General features: G+C 45.8%; 1 protein-coding gene across 3 annotated transcripts in view; it reads left to right on the forward strand.

Moving 5' to 3' along the window:
• The first annotated feature begins 10,327 nt into the window (after positions 1–10,327).
• Positions 10,328–21,507, forward strand: part of METTL27 (methyltransferase like 27) — an 86,607-nt gene continuing 75,427 nt past the window's right edge. The window contains exons 1-2 of one of the 3 annotated variants that reach the window (XM_068265752.1): positions 10,328–10,379; positions 10,483–10,538. The gene's annotated coding sequence lies outside the window, so the exon portion shown is untranslated. Of the gene's footprint in view, positions 10,380–10,482; positions 10,539–12,697; positions 12,756–12,783; positions 12,802–21,507 lie in introns of those variants that run through there. The other 2 variants (XM_068265751.1, XM_068265753.1) reach the window with 2 other exon arrangements.

Below are 21,507 nucleotides of genomic sequence, written 5' to 3' on the forward strand. Positions count from 1 at the left end.
AACGCGTTTCACGGGCCATAGATCCCGCTTCCTCAGGCAAAATACAGTAGGAGTCACAGCATCTGTATTATATCAGCGAGCTCGGCGCCTCTGTCTCAGGCAAAATACAGTAGGAGTCACAGCATCTGTATTATATCAGCGAGCTCGCTGATATAATACAGATGCTGTGACTCCTACTGTATTTTGCCTGAGGAAGCGGGATCTATGGCCCGTGAAACGCGTTGCATTGTTTTTTGGAGTTCCGAATAAATTGTTGACTGTCTGAATCGCAGTCCTTGCCTGTGTCTGTTTGGAGGGGGTAAGACCACCGCTGCCTCCTCTGTTTAACCAGTTGGTTTTTTAAGTTCATTTAATTACCTTTTATTCTTTTGGCGCCTCTGTATCTTGTACACTACATTGAGTCCATCCTGGGTGGAGGGTTGTTACCCTATTTTCCTGTCTACAGAGAGCGACTTTTTATTCCTGAGTGGGGTCAGGATTGTTCTCCGCACCTGCCTATACAGTGGTTGCCTATTGGTAACCCTGGTTTGTAAGTATAATTTTAACTTCTCATTTATTTTGTTGTCCCCAAGACGAATTACACTATTGGGGCTCTTGGTGTCCCTCTGCTTTATTCTGTCTTTCAATGTAAGCAACTCCCATTGCCTTACAATGAAAGACAGGGTCAGGAGCCAACCAATAAAAGCGCTTCTGACCGGCACACAGGAACTCTGCCGTCGTAGAGACGGCAGAGTGGGTGGCCCAGGTTCCCTACATGAGGCATTGCGGAGGGTATATGCTGCGATCGTCGGGATTCCGCTGTTTCTGTACCAGCGGTCTCTGGTCCTTAAGGGGGCAGAGACCGCTAGCATTAAGGGGTTAAAATCACCATACTAATACAGTGGATCCTTGGTTTGCGAGCATAATTCGTTCTAGAAACATGGTTGTAATCCAAAGCCCTCTTAAATCAAAGTAAATTTCCCCATAAGGATAAATGGAAACTGAGATAATTCATTCCACAATCCAAAAACACTCAGAGAAAAATATTCAATACAAAGTATTATACTGTTCACAGTAAAATGCCCCGAAGACCTTCACTTCAACTAATAAAATCATTGCTAACTGTTGGTTCACACCAACCTTTTTTGTGTGGCTTTAAGAAGGAATTTATCCAACAATGTTTTTGCCTACGTTTGAAGATTTCACAGAAATGTGACATTGTACAGTCACTACACTCAGATTAAGTACAATCCTGCAGTGTCAAAGGGAGAAGAACCATTGGCTCATTGGTTGTGATGACCTGACGCGCATAAATGATCTGTGCTTTAACATCAGATTGTTTAAAAATCAAAATGTAATTAAAAATGTGCTTCTCTTAAACAGCGCTCTTAAACTAAGTTACTGGCATTCAAAGAAAAAATAGTTTTAAAACAGGTAAAATTGCATTTTGCTTTGGTACACTCAGGGCACAGCGGGACAGAGGTGACACAGTGGAGAGGCAGATTTACTAAGGGCACTAGGGGACAGATGTGACACAGTAGAGAGGCAGAGACACTGAGGGCACAAATGGACAGAGGTGATACAGTAGAGAAGCAGAGATACTGAGGGCACAGAGGAACAGAGGTGACACAATGGAAAGACAGAGGCACTGAGGGCACAGAGGTGACACAGTGGAGGGGGAGATACACTGAGGGTACAGGAGGACAGAGGTGACACAGTGGAGGGGAAGAGACACTGAGGGCACAGGTAGACTGAGGTAACACAGTGGAGGGGCAGAGACAGTGAGGGAACATGGGGACAGAAGTGGTACAGTGGAGGAGTAGAGACACTAAGGGCACAGGGGAACATAGGTGACACAGTGGAGGGGCAGAGAGACTGAGGAAACAACGGGACAGAGGTGGCACAGTGTAGAGGCAGAGACATTAATGGAACAGGGGGACAGAGATGACACAGTGTGGGGGGCAGAGGTGGTACAGAGGAGGACACTGAAGGCACCGCAGAACAGAGGTGACAAAGGGGGATACTGGAGGCACAGGGGGGCATGGAGGAGGTAGGGACAGAGATGGCACAGCATTTCGACTTATGGACAGATTCAGGTTAGGAACTACCCTACAGTCCCTGTCTCGTTCATTAACTGGGGACTACCTGAATTCATAATCTCTAAAGCTCAATAATGACTAGTTTTCTGTAATGGGCATTTCTGCGCTCACCAAGTTAGTTTGCCATGTTCATGATAGCCACAGACAGCGTAATTTGGTTGGCTTTGTATAAGCTTGAAGCCTCACTTCCCAGACATTGCTGCAGAGTGTAAACCACAGGAACCCAACATTACATTAATGAGTACTGGCGAAAAAAGTGCAAGAACACTATTCCCTTCAGCTTCAAATGATGTCATGATAGCAAATAAAGGTTAATTTCAGCATGTGGTCTTTAAACAATTGATGGCAATTCCTCAGATGGTGAGAGATGATGAAAAAATGTTTGAAAAAGTTATTGCATGTTGACTTTAAACTGACCGAAACCAAATGGTCATGATGAGAAAAAACTTGTTTTCGTTTCCAGCCTCTGCATTTAATAAAGTTCTATGTCTAGTACATTTTTTTTATATTTTTTGCAAGTATATTTTATGTTTGTTTTATGTTTTGCAAGGATATTTGTTTTGGACTGTACACAATTTTTCTTGGCTTCCTATTTCATTCATATTCTATATCCGGGTGTAACATATATCTAGATTTGAGGAAATGAATATCATCTGTTGTTTGTTCCTTTTTATAGGAATCTGAGGAAGTGTAAATCTGCTAAAACAAATGGCATTCCTGATCTAAGACGTACCCTCAAAAAGCGAAATACTCGGACAGTAGGCTTGTCTGCCGATGCCACGTCACCTAAAGAACACTATTAAGCTGTACAGAATAGGACATAAAACAGGAATAACTTTTGTCATTTATACCCTTTAAATGTGTCTGATGCTTTCAAAGTTTATGAGCTGCAAAATCGTTAACATCCTTCAACATTTCCACTGGCCTATGCCACTGGCCTATGGATGCTACATGAATAGGAGAGAAAAGACGGATAAAGGAGAGAAGAGACAAATAGAGTTACAGTAGAATGATTGGGATCTATGTTAAGGCTGTAGCATTATCTATTTATGGTGTTGCGCATTTGTTGGCCACAAGATGATGCTACATATACTTCCGTATTTTATTAATAGAACACCACCATTCAGATTACATTCAGAGTTTTGTGATTGAGAAGCTGCGTCTCACTGCCACAGCTTCCCATTCATTATTACAGGCACTGTGGCCGGGTTTGAGAACAAGCTGTTCTCATTCCTGGATCACGGACCGTGAGAGTGAGATGGCGGCGGAGCGGCGGCTCTGCAATGTGCAGATCGGGAATAGCAAGGTAAACAAACAGGTGCGTATATATACACCCCCTGGTTGTTAAGTGAAGTTTCCAGGGGCGTATATATACATATGTACCAGCGGTAAGGGACTGGTTAAAGAGAATCTGTGATGACTCATAGAACATAAACAATTATTCAAGATACTCATTTTTATTTTAATTATCCTGATGTCAACACCAGAAATACTGCTTATATTCATATTGCTCTATATTAATATGTAACCCTGGAAGCAGGAGATTTGGGCGCATGAGACAAGTGGACAAAAAGGGCACCCCATTCACTCCCATTATAAATATCGTTTAATGGGCGCCAAACAGGGAAAAAAAGGCGCCGGAGATTATTAACGTTTTACAAACGGCGCCCAGAGATTTTCAAGGTTTTATAACTGTGCTTGTGATGATTTAACTTTACAAAATGAGCCCGTGACGAATATTGTTTATAAAGATACTAAATCACTATTTCTACAACATTTCTAAAACATTATTATTCACCCAAAAAATTATTTACATTTCTTTATTTACATTTTTTATTTATTAATGTTTGTAAAACATTATTATCCATAGGGGGTCTTAGGTTTAGGCACCACCAGGGGGGTCTTAGGTTTAGGCACCACCAGGGGGGTCTTAGGTTTAGGCACCACCAGGGGGGTCTTAGGTTTAGGCACCAACAGGGGGGTCTTAGGTTTAGGCACTACCAGGGGGGTCTTAGGTTTAGGCACCACCAGGGGGGTCTTAGGTTTAGGCACCACCAGGGGGTCTAGGGGTTAGGGATAGGTACAGGGAGGGTTATTAACAAACGTAAATATAAGTTTCAGTTTAGAAACAGGGAAGATTAACGTTTTAATAATTGCCGATCTCATACACATTATTTAATGATTTACAAATTCTTAAAACACTATTTGTAAACGAAATTCTACACAATATTTTTATAAACGATAATACTGCTTATCGTTTACACCATGCGCCCTTTTTTCCCGACGCCCTTTTTTGATGTACGCTGTAACCCTACCCTCCCAGTGGTGTTTAGCCTAGGCTATGATGTCATCGAATAGTGACTTACCTTGTCAGCAGTAACGATGCCAACATCACTGATTGATTTAAGAATGTAATTCACAGGGGAATATATTTATTCAACATTCAGACGTCGAATATGGCAAAAATCCTGGTTCTCCACATTACTCCCTTAAGTTAGCCCCGGGGTCGACCCGTGCCTTTTTCCAAGATCAACCCAAAATATTGGTCATAATGTCGATTGTGGGATGATCGGTGCTGTGGTCAGATAGTGTATGGATAGCTTTATATGTAGACAAGGAGGCAGCAAGTCTTTCCCTTTACAAAACACTGTGCCCTCTGCTTGTGGGCACAGAAGCTATTTGAACATCTCCCTAGCCCATTGGGGGTGTCTAGTAATAAGGATTAAAGGTAACTTTTCTGCAGCTAATTTTCCTATATCTCAGCCCTATAAACGCTAAATAAATACACAAGATGAAGATCAAAACTTGGTTTCAACTCTGCTAAAGCTACAGTAATTAAAGAAGAGAAAAAAAAACAATGAGCTTTGTTCTAAAGCCAGTCCATGTAGACAGCGGTAAGGTCCGTAGCTTTGCCTGCTAAAGTCTGGTATTTGCACTTTATAGTCCAAAATTAAGTCATCACAGCAGTCACCTATGAAATGTAAGCTCAAGAGGAGAGAGATACATATTTTACAATGAGCTCACTGATGACTAGTTACACCCATGTGACTGTAAATCAGTTTTTCCCCGTATTTTTGGCCGTTCAGGTAAATCAGTGGACAGGTTTCTGCTGTCCTCATGCATCTTCTGATTTCTGGTTCACATTATTTACTGGTGTGATTTTTTTCCTGGTGTTGTGTGAAATCTTCCAACCTGGATTACTTTTATGAAGTGCTTTCACTGTGACAAGAGAATAATGTCTTTATCTGAATTCAAGAATTCCACATCTCTCCAAGTTTTACTTCAAAACCTTTTCTGAAACTGAGCATTGTCTCATCTCCTTGACCTTTCTTCACCTTTGTAAGTGTTCACTCTATCCAGCCAAAACTTACTGTGAAATACTGTGACGTTTCTGGTTGCGGAATGAGTATGTACTAAATCCAAACACTGTGGCATCTATATATTATACACAAAGTATTAAAATTTACTTTTCTGCATAATTTATAGTTAAAAGTAGATACATCTCCGATGTTGAAGGCTAACAGGAAGTGTTCCCAGGTGGTGAGAAAACATGGAACAAAACATTATTGAATGGATCCAAGTTCATATAAAACAAACCAAACAAAAAAAGTAGGTTGAATTATCAAAACAGGTGCAAAGAAAACTTTGAAAAAAAGTGAATTATACAGCAGCAAGTAAAATGTGTATTTAGCTGCAGTGATGAACAAAACAAGATTATAGTCCCCTGTTTTACTACCAAGTTAGTGAAGACTCCCAAGAAAGAGGGCACCTGGTTAAGTATTAGATTCCAGTCCTACAGCTCTCAACAGACCAAGTCGTCACTAAAAGTATGATCATTTGGTCTGTATTTGATCTTTTTCCCATACAAAATTTAAAGAACAGACCAAAGACCATGTCAAGTGGCAAACAAAACTAGTTGGTCATAAAGCAGGACAGAACAGAGGTGGCTGATAAACAGAAATAAATTTTTTTAAAATAGTCATGGAGCCTCATCTCCTCCATAGAGACCTACAAATCCTTATAATTTACCCTCCCTCCAGAGTTAGAACAAGGGGGAAAGGGTGCCCAGGATGAATAAAATTTTGCTAAACACATGATAAAAATAGAAAAGATGGAGGTGGGTTACCTCTCCAATAACACAAATAAGAAATAGTAACGTTGAGTTTATTTGCACAGGCATTGCGTTTTGTGGGAGCACGCCCGCTTCCTCAGGCCAATTAAAGTGCCACTGTTATATTGCCGAACAGCACAAAGCATATCCAGAGTTAGGACAAAGTCATGTCTAGACACTGACAGTCGTGATGGGAAAGAGGAATGGCTTCACTTTCCAAAGCAATCACTTCCCTCACTAAATGCCTGGAGTAGGTTCAGAAAGTATTCAGATCCTCTTTACTTTTGTTCAGTTTTGTTAGGTTGCAGCCTGATATTACATCCATTTACATTCTTTTTGTTTTACCTCAGTAATCTACACTCAGTGCCCCATAAAGACAAGCTGAAAACAGAATTTTAGACAATCTTGTAAATGTCCCCATAGACCATAGTGTTAATTTGTGGCTATGGAGGGCATCAGGTGTTTAGATTTGGGGAAGTTGTCAGGTGCTTGGCAAAGAGAAGGGACTGTTCAAATGACGGGAAATGATTCTGGCTACATGGTAGCTCCACTCATATAGCAAGGGGAAAAGGGAATAGTACAATTGCTGAGGAATGAGAAGCCAAACTCATATAGCGACTATGGGGATGAGGGGAGCTTGCACTTAGCATGAGCATTATGGAAATACCTCAGGGGACTCTACAATGACAGCGCTGAGCACACTGAGCACTGGGGACAGAGTTCAGCTACAGTGTAGCTGAACTAACAGTGATATTTAGTGTAAGGAACGTAGAGAGGCAGAGAATAGTGTTAGGAGGGGAGAGGGGGAGGTTAGTGTTAGGAGAGGGGGAGGTGTTAAGAGCAGAGGGAAGCGGAAGTTACTGGTAGAAGAGGAGCAGGTTAGAGTTAGGAGTGGAGGGAAGCTGAGGATAGTGTTAGGAGAGGAGGAGGTTAGTGTTAGGAGTGAAAGGAAGTGGAGGTTAGTGTGAGGCAGAGGAGGGGGGGAGGATAGTGTTAGGAGAAAAGAGGGGGAGGTGTTAGGAGTGGAGGGAAACAGAGGTTAGTGTTAGGAAAGGAGAGGAGAAGGTTAGTGTTAGGAGCAAAGGGAAGCTGAGGTTAGTGTTAGGAGAGGAGGAGGCAAGTGTTAGGAGCAAAGGGAAGTGGAGGTTAGTATGAGGCGAGGTGAGGGGAAGTTAGTGTTAAGAGTTAGAGCAAACCTGTGAGTTTTAAAACCTGAGGAGAAAAAAAAAATACTGCCAGAATACTAATGTCTTCAGGACTCCTCTGTAATGTTTTCGACACTCTCCGCTGCTTTAATCTTATCTAATCTATGAATTTATTAAATCTGATATTCTCTGGCTAGTTGGCCGCAACCTCAGAAGCAGTTTCAGGGTCTTCTTCCCAGATACAATAACATTTTATAAACTGCTTTTAGATCAGATAAAAGCAGCAGGAGCGGCGAAAACAGTACAGGGGGGGGGCGGAAGCCATCAGGATTCTAGCAATATGGGTTTTTTTTTGGGGGGGGGGGGGGGGGGCAAAGGCAGGAGCGTGGCTGCAAGAAGCACATATTTGACAGAAGAAGATTTGGAGGTGGCAGCAATGGGTGAGGCGTTTATTAGGCCTTTCCATTTCAGCTGATGCCTCCCCTTCCTCTTTTTCTGTTGACAATGCTTATTGAACTGCAAATGGCGGACACCCAGGGCGCCTATGGATGGCACATGGAGGGCAAGCAGCATTGGCAGGAATCCAGCAGTAAGGTAATATGAAATTAGCCCCTACAATTGCTTAAGCACTTTAAAAAAACAGGAAGGCTAGAGTGAAAATAAGAAATGAACGTTTGTACAGAAATTACTGATATACTAATTATCGGTAATAATCTGCACCAAACTTCCTAACGTTTAGACCAGGGATGTCAAACCGGTCCTACAAGGGCCGAGGTCCTCACACATTTTTGACACAGCTCAAATTAATTGATGGGTCTGAATCAGGAAAGGTGTGGTCCATCAGGTAGAACATATTCATCTCTTTCTCAGTCCATCCTAAACACTGGCATGGATCTGGCCCTCCAGGCCTGGAGTTCGACACATGTGGTTTAGATCAACTGTACGCAATAAAAAGATTATAATATCATACTTACATAAATATTCAGACCCTTTACTTAATACTTAGTTGAAGTACCTTTGGTAGCAATTTCAGCTTCAAGTATTTTGGGTTATAATACAGCAAACGTTACTCATCTGGATTGAGGGATTTTCTGCCATTCTTCTTAGCAAGTCTTCTCAAGCTCCATCAGGTTGGATGGAAGCTGGGCCACTACAGGACATTCATAGAGTTGCCCCTAAGCCACTCCTGTGTTGCCTCGGCTGGGTGCTTTGGATCATTGACATATTGCAAAGTGAGCCTTTGGCCCAGTCTGAGTTCTTGAGCACGGTGGAACAGATTTTGATTAATAAACCTCTGTGTGTTGCTCCATTCAGTATTGCCTAAAGCCTAACCAGTCTCCCAGTCTCTTCTGCTCAAAAACACCCCTACAGAACAATGCTGCCACCACCACCCTTCACTGTTGGGATTGGACAAGTGATGAGTGGTGCCTGTTTTCCTCCAGGCATAACATTTAGAATTGTACCCAAACATTTCAATTTTGGCTTCATTAGACCAAAACCTTTTTTTCTCACAGTCTGTGAGTCCTACAGGTGCTTTTTTTGCAAACCACATGTGTCTTTTCATGTGTTTTGCACATGGAGAGGCTTCCAGGCTTCCACTAAAGCCTAGATTGATGGAGGGCAAAAATTAGCACAAATGTTCACACATAATATTTAAATTACATGGCGCAGGTGGGGCCCACGGAGATCAAAGTCCAGCAATAGCTCCAGTAGTGGCTGCTCAGGTTTAAGTGGCATGAGGCAAAGGTAAACTGGTGGCCCCTACCCTGACGGGAGGTTCAGAAGGTAACCTGGGGTGGACTGCGGAACTGTCATGTGCTGTAGCGTCTCCCCATTGCATGCACACCAGTATAATACTGGTATTACAGGGCACAGCATGGTACTGAAGGGGATAAAACACGTTGATCCACATAGACTGCTGCCATGCCGGACTAGATCTGGAAATGGCAAACCTAGCGGCGAGCACAAATACTCACACATATTACATGGCACAGCAGGGGCTGACAAAGATCAAAGTACTGATGCTTTGCTGGATTTTATCCAGCAATAGCTCCCCTAGTGGCAGGGCAAGTTTAAGCAGGTAACCTAGGTGTCCTCTACCCCGCCATAAAAGTCAGCCCCTGGGACCCTGAGTCGGCTGCTGCCACCCCATCCCCCAAATGGTCTTCCCCTAACTGCTCCAGCATTCCTGAGAACCTGCACGATGTGTGGCTGGCTGCATTGTTATAACTCACCTGTGCCAGCAAACTGCTCAGTCTGAGGTCCATCTTAAGCCCCACTGCCTACCTCTTCTCCATGAGCCGATGCATGTTATGCATAAATATCCTGCGCCTGGTCATGGAGAAAAGACAGGAAGCAGGGCTGAATATGGAGCACAGGTGGAGCAGCGTGCAGGGACTGGTGAGTTATAACAATGCAGCAAGCCAGCCACACTTAGTGCAGGGGCCCCAGGGACTCGAAAGCAGTTGGGGGAGACCACCTAGGGCGGCTGGCAGTGGTCAGGTGCCTGGGGCAATTGCTCCATTTGCCTTGGTGGCTGCACCAGCCCTGCATAGCGGCAGCCTATGGTGGCATATGCCATTGTTGGACATATTCCAACATAGGATCGGAAAGGGTTGACCAATCCATTTAATTCCACTGTGTCAGTATGCAATGGCTGGAGGGTGGCAAAGTTGAGGACGCTCAAAAACCGTGACATGCATCCTTATTAAGTGTAGCAAATTACTTGCCTTCTGTGAATATAGTTCAGGTGATTTGGAGCATTTTTTGGCACCATCTCAACAGTTTGATAATCTTCCAAGCAGCTATACACAGCTTGCAGTGACTGAATGTTCTACGTCTTTCTGTCCTGCCACCATACCAAACAGCATGTCTCTGATCCTCAAGCTGATCCAGGAAGTGGAGGACAGATCCTGTCTATACAACATGATAAACAGATACTAGAAGTTATGCTGATTCACATAAGAGGGACACATGAGTAGAGCTGATGTGATGTTATGGACCCAGAACGTGACAATCCATCCAAGGATGAGCTAGATGACTTTGGTATTTGTTTTTTGGCTGTAACTGCATGTTGAGATGTGTTTTCAGGCTTACTGATATTGCATGTCACAGTGTGTTTATTATCTGTTTCTGTTCTGTCTCTCAGGAACAAAAAAAACATCATGACAAGATGGAAGTCTCTGCGTGGCTGAATTGTAAAAAGTAGGTGAAAAAATACTGTCAAAATTATTCTGGGTATTTTCTTGCATGCTCATGGCTTAGAAGGTATTTTATTTCTAAGATGTTAAAAACTTAGGAGAAAGAGTGAATTGCCTATGGCCCAGAGCATCTGAAAATGTGCAGGTGGTTACCTGTGCTGCATATGTTTTACGGTAGTCCCTAGTTAATGAACAAGACAGGGACTGTAAGTTTGCTCTTACACAGAGTTTGTTTGTATGTTGGAGTACTGTACCACATCCATCCCGTGCCTGATCTGCGTTCCTGTGTGCCTCTAGTGCTCCCCTCTGTGCCGCCCGTTACTTCACTGTCTAGCTGTGCCCCCCTCTGTGCCACCAGTGCCCCCCTGGGCCTTCCATGTCTCCCACTATGCCACTACTGTCCCTCTGTGCCTCCAGTGTCCCCCTCCTGTCCAGTCTTTCCTCCCGTGCCTCCTCTTGTCTTTATATGTTCCCTCTGTGCCACCTCCACTCCCCCTGTGCCCCTAATTTTCTTTCTGTGACTTCTGCTGTCCCCATGTGCCTCCACCTGTCCTTCTTCATGTCATTCTGTTCTCCATCTCCTGTCTTTCTGTGTCCCCTCTGTACCTCCACCTCTCCCCTGGTGCAGCCATGCCTATTCTTGTCCCTCTGCGCCTCCTCGTGTGCCTCCTTATGTCCTTCCGTGCCCCCTCCTATCCCCTCTCCATCTGTGCCCCCTCCTGTCCCCTCTCCATCTGTGCCGACCTGTCCCCCCTCCACCTGTGCCCCCTCCAGCCCCCCTCCACCTGTGCCCCCTCTCAGTGGTGTAATTAGGGAGCTTGGGCCCCTGGTGCGAGTTTTACATTGGGCCCCAAGCACTCTATTGATATTGAGCCTCAAAACCTACCAAGAATATCTGCAGTGTCAGAAAGGTGTAATCAGAGTAAGGAAAGGGTTATTTAAGGAGTACTACTGTGCAATGCACATATAAGGGTGTCCATTACCAGCATAACATTATAAAAAAGCTAATAAGATGGATAAGGGAGGGCCCCTAGTGGGACCCTCTAGCCCAGGGGCCACAGTGCGGTCGCAACCTCTGCATCCCTTATTGGTACTCCACTGCCCTCTCTCCATCTGTGCTCCCTTCTGTTTTACTGTGTCCCCTCTGCACCTCCCCCTCTTCCTCAGTACCTCCCCCTCTTCCTTATGCCGCCTTCTAAACTCCTGCGCCCCATCCTGCGGCAACCAACACCCCATCTCTTCTCCCCTTTGACAATGTTCCATGCTGCTCCAGTGAGCTTTTTGCGCATATGCAAAATAGGTGAGTGTTAGGCAGAGAAGGGGGAAGGTAAATCTTAGGCAGTGTGTTTGTGTGTGTGAAGGGGGGAGAGGGGGGGGAGTTAGGGTGGGAGGTAGGTGTTAGGCAGAGAGGGGGGAGGTTAGTGTTAGGTAGAAGAGAGGTTAGTGTTAGACAGAGGAGAGGGGGAGGGTATCGCTTGGAGGCATAGAGAAATTATAATAGGAAGCTGGTGATTGCTATTCTGTAAAAAAAAACAACTCACACTAGTGGGGGAAAAAAAGTACTGTGATTTGCATGTTAAATCGTGATACCGCTCCGATCTTGAACGAAACGCAGTGGAAAAAAGGCCCTAAGGTCCGGGAGAAGTTATGTAGAGACAGGAACAGGATGGGTAATGAAGCATAGGTTTGTGTGATGATGTAGCTCAGCTTGCAGAATGATACATCTAATTAAATTAGGCACAAACCAGTACAGCTTCTGCAGTCAGTACAGCTACCACAAAATCAGCACTTTGCCAGCCAAATACAGTTCAGTAGTTGCACTCAAAGCCTGTCTTCAGTCAGTACAACTACCATAAAATCAGCACTTTGCCAACCAAATACAGTACAGTAGGTGTACTCTAACAGCCTGTGTTCAGAAATCAGTACCACCAGGTGCTTATCTATTCCTATTTGACATTTGAATGCTTACCACATGTTTGAGAAAGATCTGCCACAGCAGAACACGAAAGTATTCAAGCAAGACATACTCCTGCTGTTATCACCTAATTCCCATCAAGACAACCACACTGCACAAGTCAAAAGCCACTATGATTTCCTTTGGTGTATTATTAGAGAGGGCTCCATACACACACTTGTGTAGTACTTCCTGTATCGTGTTGCATTGTGGGAAGTGTAGTTCATATCCAAGGACACGTATAGACCAGAAAGAGAAGCTGCTCAGGTAAAGAGAGGTTCAACTTTCATTCTTATAGAAGTGAAGTCCCAAGGTACAGCAGTTGCTGCCCACAGAAGAGGGCATAGTAGTTCACATATAGATTATACAGCATATACTGTGTATATATTTGGTGTAGAAGGCTGATTGTACTGTGAAGCAGCTGATTTTCTCTACAGCAGACCCATGACACTTCAAGCAGCAGTGAAAGAATGTTCTTCTATCAGCATCAGTTATGATGTAAGCAGTGCTTCAGCTAGTTATATAGGAGAGCAGCATCACCCACAGCTCCCAACTATCCCTTTTTTTAAGTTGGAAGGAGTCACGCTGGCCACATTACGATTATTTCCTGGTGAACGCTGGACACATTACGATTATTTCCTGGTGAACGCTGGCCACATTATGATTATTTCCTGGTGAACGCTGGCCACATTATGATTATTTCCTGGTGAACGCTGGCCACATTACGATTATTTCCTGGTGAACGCTGGCCACATTATGATTATTTCCTGGTGAATGCTGGACACATTACGATTATTTCCTGGTGAACGCTGGCCACATTACGATTATTTCCTGGTGAACGCTGGCCACATTATGATTATTTTCCCAAGAACGCTGGCCACATTACGATTATTTCCTGGTGAATGCTGGCCACATTATGATTATTTTCCCAAGAACGCTGGCCACATTACGATTATTTCCTGGTGAGCGCTGGCCACATTAGGATTATTTTCTGGTGAACGCGCTGCCCACATTATGATTATTTTATGGTGAATCATTGCTGCGTTATAATTATTTAATGGTGAATCATTTCTGCGTTATGGTTATTTTCTGGTGAAACATTGCAGCATTATGATTATTTTCTGGTGAAAGATTGTCGCATTACTTTTATCTTATGGTGAGACATTGCTGCGTTACGATTATTGTACGGTGCGACATTGCTGCGATACGATTATTTTCATCAATGGGCACCACACAGGGGGGGGGGGGGGGGGTGGCACAGGTTTTCTCGCCTGGAGTGACAAAATGGCTAGAGACGCCCCTGAGAAGGACAGTCTCTCTCTGAGAATCAAAATCCTCTGCCCCACCTTCTTCCTCACTTTTCCATTTTCAGGACTGATGTACAGATGATACATTTCTGTACTAATATCTGCTTATTCTTTTATTTTATTCTTTTCTTCTAAACTGGTGTGTTACTTTCTAATGTTGATATAATGGAAAAGCAGTGATAATAGAGAGGAAAGGATTGGTATGAACAGTGATGTTTCATTATTTTCTTCATGAATTCATTGTGTTAGAAAGGGCTAGAGGCGTGGCTGGAGGTGTGGCATGGTCATGTTCTTATCTCAACAATTTGGGAGGTTTGGCATCGGTTCTGCCACTAACAAGGTTATTTACTAATATTGTTGATGTGTAAAGGTGCCCACACATTTCTAGATGTCTCGAATCTGATCACAGAGACATTTGTTGGCTGCCCATACCCACCTCAGGCCAATCCCTGATCAATTTCAGATTTTTTTGGGATTTGCCTCTGTCGCTGCCCCTCCAAATGTAAATATCCCCCCAATGCGCATGCATTACAATACTTTACCTGTCTGCTGTCGCCTGCTGCTAGTGACAAAGGTACCCATACATATTCAACTTCCGCAGAATCGCATGCGATTTCCATAGCACAGAGTGGAAAACGCATATGCAATTCTGCCTAGTGTGTTCCTACCCTGAGGATTCATCTCCATTTACCGTGCAGCCTTCGGACCATTCTGATGCACATTGCGCATGGTTTGTTTTTTGGTGTGCTACAGACTTTCAGATGTAGTCATACATCTAGCGATTCTGATTCAATCGACAAACCAATCGACTTTATTGGGCGATTGACTTCAGTACGGTTGATCAAAAGTCGATTGTCTAGTGGCTCACATGCTACAAGCGATATTCAATACGATTCACCTTCGCTAATCGATGTGACCGATGTTGTGCCTTTATGTTCTGAGTGTAAAAATTGCTTAAAATTTCTGTGCAATCGACATATCTTGCATCCTGCTCGATCGACTAAGCTAGTCGGCCACTTTTCATCGATTGAGCATACTGGGACACACGCTATTCTCTCTCGATTCCATAAAATGATCACATTGAATAGTCGATCGTACAGTCAAATTGCTAATGTATGGCTACCTTTAGTCTCTAATCCTGACACAATTTGGCTGGGTAGTCATACTTAATACTTTTTGTTTCTGTATTTTTTTTTTATTCTATGGATTAAACACCTTGGTTGTTATGCATTGACAAAGAGGCCTTTAGATGCAAAACATTGGTTATTTGTGCCCTTGAACCTAACCATTTGGCGACTAACCCCCCTTCAGGACCAGGTGAATTTGCATGCGGGGGTGCGCATTTGGGGGGGGGGGGTCAGGCAGCGGGATCCCCTCTGTGTCTAGCTGGGCTGTGTGTCCTCTGTGTGGCCAGGTGTCCCCCCTGTATGCAGAAGCATTTACTCACCTCCCAGGCTCCAGCGATGAGCCACAGTTGCCCCCTCCGCTCTCGCCGGCATCCCCGCTCGCACTGCCGCTCAGTTCCAGGTCGTGGCTTGATGACGGCTGGCACTGACGTCAGAGCGAGAGAACATGCCGGCCAGAGCGGAGGGGAGCGCCGATCGCTGGGGGAACGGCAAGAAGGTGAGTGAATCCTCTTCTTCCCCCCATCAGTAACAGGGATCACTATGATCCGCCAGCAATCGTAGTGATCACATGATCAGCAGCCATACACGATGGCTGCTGATCACTGAGGGGAGATGTCAGCTGTCATATGACAGCTTAATCTCCCCTCTTGGGTGCGCACCATCGCATCGGGAGCGGAAACGGCAGGTTGCATAAAGCCTATGCTGCATCAGGCTAGAACAGCCACAAATGTGACGTAGAATTTACTATCGTCGGCCCCCAAAAGGTTAACTTCATACAAAATCTCTACTACCTTTACTTCCTACTTGGGGTGTCACAGGCATGGAGAAGATCACCAAGGTCCTCAACATTGTAAAGGGTGCTTTGCGAGGAGGTAAGGTTTTCTACCCCCTTAACAAAGCCACCCCCCACCAATGTTGACTGACTTCACTCTCTGACTGGCTGACGTATCGCACTGGCCACCCATCCTGCATGGCTGGATAATTGATTAACCTCCCTGGCAGTAACCCAGATTCAGGCTCGGGCGGAAAAAACACAGCTCAGAGAGGTAACCCTGAGCCTGACTCGTGCTAGCCGGCAGGAGGACTAAGCAGAGTGCTATGCACAGCGGGTGTTTCATCTCACCCCACCTGGGATCCAGACACTGGCAGTGATTCTCCTTCCTGTCCTTAGAAGCTCTGCATCCCTATGGTGAGATCGCTGTTTGTCGTCATGACGACAGATGGCAATATCACTACAGGGCTACAGCGCCGCACAGAGGACGGAGGGAGAACTGCAGCACTAGACCCCAATTAGATGAGTCCAAGTGCTGGGCTGCTGCAGACCTGGTTTTGGGGTCAGAAAGCGTGCAAAAAATTGCACCACTTTTGGACCCTAAAATCCAGAAATAATCATATGGCCAGGGAGGTTAATTGCTTTCCTACCCTGGGTTATTTCCCCTTAAAGGGATCCTAAACCCATGTAAAAAAAATGAGTTTCACTTACCTGGGGCTTCTACCAGCCCCCTCAAAGTCACTGACGGATCCTCTGGTCCCCCGCCGCCAGCTAGTTTCATTTTTGCTGACTCGGAAGGCCGCCACGTGTATCCTGTACCTGCGGGAAGCGCTTGCTCGCTATTTTTTGTTTTACAACAGCCTGCTAGCCACGATCGCAGTCTAGCAGGCTGTTATAAAACAAAAAATAAATGTATTTACATGTACAGCGCTGCAATCTACTGCAGCGCTGTATGAGGGACAGCTCTGTCTCTGAGCTGTTCCCAGGAGAGTCATGGAAACAGATCCCTCTTATAGGCTGACTATGATTGGATGTCAGGGGGGGGGGGGGGGAGGCATACATTTAAATAAAATTGTGATTTTTTTTCTTATCTAAACAAAAAAGACATATACATTAATTTAAAAAAAAAAAACACTGTCGCAGCAGCAATCAGATGCCACCAACAGAAAGCTCTGTTGGTGGCAAGAAAAGGGGACAAGATTCCTTTGTGTGCTTAGTAGTATGGCCCTGCAGCGAGCTTCTAAAGCTGCAGTGGCCTGAATTGTAAAAAATAGCCTGGTCACTAGGGGGGTGTAAGCCTGTGGACCTCAAGAGGCTAAAAAGGTCAACTATTGCAAAAAAAAAAAAAAGAAATTAATTTTAAAACACATACATACAAACACACATCTCTCCCCAGAGTGAAATATACTATTAATTACTTTTTTATGTGGCTGTCACTTACCGTAGGTACTGAAAATCTGACCAGTTTTCGATTAGCCCATATCTGCATATGGGATTCTCAGTTGTTTCCTTATTTACAAAAGCACTTACTGTGAAAACGAGAAGGGTGGCTGGCTGAAATCTTTGTATAGATCTTTTGCAGGGAGTGCTTTTGTAAAGAATAAAGGCTATACTTTGAATCTCCCATAAGGAGATAGACTAGTCCAAAACCTGTCAGATCTCTCAGCTTTTTACTACATACTGTAAGGGCTCTTTCACATCAGACAACGCGAACAGGAGCCGTTCTCCTGCACGCGTTGTCTGCCTGCGGCGTGTCGTCGGGTAGCTGCGGTGTGACGCAAAGCGGCGGTAGCTGGTAATTAAACCCGACGGAAAACGCCGGCTCGCGGGTGCGTTGGAGGAAAAACTGCGCCCGGGTGCGTCGGAACCGCAACGCATCGAAACGCAGCGTCGAGTGTGAAAGGTAAAATGAAAGTCTATGGACTTTCATCTTACCTTGGTTAACGCAAACGGCTTCCGTTTGCGTTAACGCAGAAAGTCTGCCCTAATGTGAAAGAGCCCTAAGGGACAGCAAAATAGGTAAAACAAAGTAATTTATAGTGTTTTTGCTCTGGCAGAAACATACATTTTATGTGTATGTATTTTACTTTTTAACATTTTTTACGATAGTGGTCCTTTAATATAGTGTTCCCCAACCCTGTCCTCAAGGCCCACCAACAGTGCATGCTTTGTGGAAATCCACACAGGTAGTTAATCAGCTCTGCTGAGACACTAATTACCTCACCTGTGAATGTTTGTGGTTTTCTGCAAAACATGTACTGTTGGTGGGCCTTGAGGACAGGGTTGGGGTACTCTGCTTTAACCACTTACCGACCGCTCACTGCACAGGGGCCCCGGAAAGTGGATCCCGCAAGGACCGCCGCATGTACAATTGGCGGCGGTCCTTGTACGGGCATGGGCGGAGCGATCGCGTCATCCGTGACGCGATCCTCCGCCGGGGATCGATGGCTGGGGATTCGGCCTCCAGCTCGCCGGCCACTTAGCAGCGCCGGCGGGTGGAGGAATACAGAATTCCGCTGATCAATCGTATAATAGGCTTTGTAATGTATACAAAGCCTATTATACAGGCTGCCTCCTGCCCTGGTGGTCCCAGTGTCCGAGGGACCACCAGGGCAGGCTGCAGCCACCCTAGTCTGCACCCAAGCACACTGATTTCACCCCCCCTGCCCCCTGATCGCCCACAGCACCCCTCAGACCCCCCCCTGCCCACCCCCCACGCGAATACCAAGTGGCTTGTGGTCCCGAGTGCGTTCAGGGGACATGTGCTGAAATCCACACATGGTAATCCTCTGACAGGGCACTCGGGTGTCCGCAAGACACTCGCCGGTATTCGGAACCAGTTTTATTGGCCCCGGATGAACAGGGATGTAGCAAACTACTGCAGGGCATGTGCCGTCTGTCAGGAGCTGGGAAGGTCCAGGGATTCCCGCGGGGTTCCCTTAGGTCCACAGCCACTTAGCAGGGGAACCCGGCGTGGGCTGGCTGTTGACCTAACCAACCCACTGCCCGTTGTCAGCAGTCACGGCAGACACCACGTCCGACTGCAGTGGCGCAAACGCCCTGTCTAGAACGGTCCATGTTGGGTCAACCCTGAGGGTAGCAGACCGCGACCGGTCCAGGGGAACCGAGCCACAGGCTCCAAGAGGTTTTCCCGCCGTACCGGCAACTCGAGGCCCGTCAGCCAGGTTAGCGGCGCCGCCACACATCTTGCGGATGAGTGGCTGAGCCGCAGACAAGGGGGAGGGCTGTCACGGACGGTTGCGGGGACGCAGGCGCGTCCTGGAACCGCCCGTGAAGAAAAGAACGATCGCACTCGATTCCTGCATCGATTGCGCCTCAGATCAATAGAACCAAGATTTGACGTGTAGTATCCCTATGCCTAGGAACAGCTGGGGGATCTGTCTTAGCTGAAGTGACAGCCTGGGGGGAAGGTGTTAATTAGCTTGGACATATTCCCTGTGGAAGGCACAATTTCCCTTTTGGTTCTGGGAACCAGGTGACACTTAGCTGATCTCATGGAGATGTTAATTAACCAAAGGATGCCTAGGTGCAGCCAAGCAGGCTACGAATCCACGGGAGGTCTTGACACTTTGCTCCCTAGTAAAGATCAAAGGAAAGTCAGCTGTTAGCAGCTAGAACACAACCCCAGTCTCATGGCATAATCCATAACTTCCCAGATCTGTCATATTTCTGGGGTTCCTGAGATGGCAGCTTCGCCAAACGTGGGGGAAGTGTAGCATGAGCCCCGGTGCTGGTTCTGAGGAAGTTTCAGAACATTCTGAGGTAAGGACTGCCAGTTAGGCAGTTTGAAAATGCCCTGATGATACCACAGGGGTCCCACCCCTCATGTCTGGTATCAGGGCGCTGGGTAAATCGAGACAGACCTGAAAATGTTAATAAATCTGCCCTGACCTGTACGGTTCTGTGAGATAGAGCCCATATATGGGTAGATATGATTTCTAGCCCCAGTACAAGGGGAGGGCTCATCTCATCTTTGAAGGGGGTGTATGGCTCCCCGCCCTCACTCCCTCCTACTGAAGCAGGGGCATAAGAATGGCTGAGGACCCAAACTCAGTGTCCTCCACACTGAAACATCTTGCACTCATCCGATGCCAGCTCGAGGATATGCTGGCATCCACCTGGTCTGAACTCTGGACTTTGAAACCAAGAACTTTATGATTCTTCCCACAATAAGGACATCTTTCCAGGAACTAAGTATTTTTCTCCCTTCTTTTATTTTTCATACTGGCTATTACTGTTTTAATAATTGTTGATTTTAATAATTGTCTGTATATATTAATTATTTATATTGCTGTGAATAAAAGACTTCCTCCAAGTCATTCACTGTTTCGCTACCCTGCTTATCAGCACACACAGAAATGATCCCGGGTCTCTGAAGATACGCTACTGTTTGTTTGTTGTTGGCTAGACAGAATATCGTGTGTTTAACCGTTTTATCCGCAGGATTAGTCAGTCAGTTAGTGGGCCCCACGGTCCCATGATAACCGCGGTGGTGGCAGTTTACTCTGAACCAGTGGGTGAAGTGGTAATCACCCGTGTCTCACAGGCTTCCTTCTGAGTTGTCTGCGGCTAATTCTTAACGGTTCCTGCGCATTGACTGCGACCAGAGTTCGCACGATCTGTGCGCTGGCACCGTTTAGAAGGCTAAGTGCGGTCAGCCACGAGGGCTCCAGTGACAGTGTTAGGCAGCGGTTGGGACCTGTGTTGTGCTGAAAGTATCAACGAACTAATTTGTTGGTGTAGCTGGAAGGCAATATATTTTTTATATATACAGAGAGACTGTGTAGCCAGTACCCCTCCCCAAAAGTTTTATTTTATTTAGCATGGAAATGTCCGGGAACTACAAGAAAATGGGCCTGGCGGACCTGCAAAATCTTTGCCAAGAGAGAGGCATTGATGTCGGCCGCAAGAAACAACAGGACCTGGTAACGGAATTGTTTCAATGGGATACCCAGCAACTGCGGGAGCCGGGAGTGTCCGCTGAAGTGGATACCAGCCCATCTGACCATCGAGGGGAACCAGAGACTGAGACTCCTGACCGTACAGAGGTTGTGCATCCTGAGGGCCCTGCATCAACAGTTACGCCGGAGAATGTCAGTGTGGACCCCAATCCCAGAGTTTCTGACAGTACTCGCCCGGAACTGGCCAGTACTGGACTGTCCGTTTGTACTGATCCGCTAATGCAGCAGGCATTACAAAAGCTGATGGACACTGACCTGGACAAGTACCTGCAGTACATGCGGGAGGAACGGGAGCGGCAAGCGGCTGCTACGGAACGGGAGCTCCAACGACAGCATGAGCTAAACATGGCAAAAGTTCAACAGGCCAGCCGGAGTTCACCGCCCAGCCTCCCTGCTGAAGGAGCTGCAGCACCCGTAAGTGCAAAATTTAAATTTGCTAATATTGAAAAGACACTGACATTCACTTGTTTTTGCGGTCTTTTGAAAAAGCATGCCGTCAGTATCGTCTGTCCCAAGACCAGTGGGCCAGACATCTGACACCTTTGCTGCGCTACAAAGCGCTTGATGCCTTCGCAGAATTGCCTGCGGAGAAGGATAATGATTATGCTGCTATAAAAGACGCTATCATTACTAAGTACCAGCTGACGCCAGAAGCCTATCGGAAAAAGTTCAGGGCCTGGCAGAAAAAGCCTTCTGATTCGTACCGAGATGTGGCCAGCAGCTTGCTCACCACACTCCGCCAGTGGACACTAGGCCTCACCAAAGGGTCTTATGATGTCCTGGAGGACTTGATAGTCCTGGAACAATTTCTGAACATTTGCCCTGCTGATG

The sequence above is a fragment of the Hyperolius riggenbachi genome, chromosome 2, assembly GCF_040937935.1.
Source record: "Hyperolius riggenbachi isolate aHypRig1 chromosome 2, aHypRig1.pri, whole genome shotgun sequence".
Taxonomy (NCBI): Eukaryota; Metazoa; Chordata; class Amphibia; order Anura; family Hyperoliidae; genus Hyperolius; species Hyperolius riggenbachi.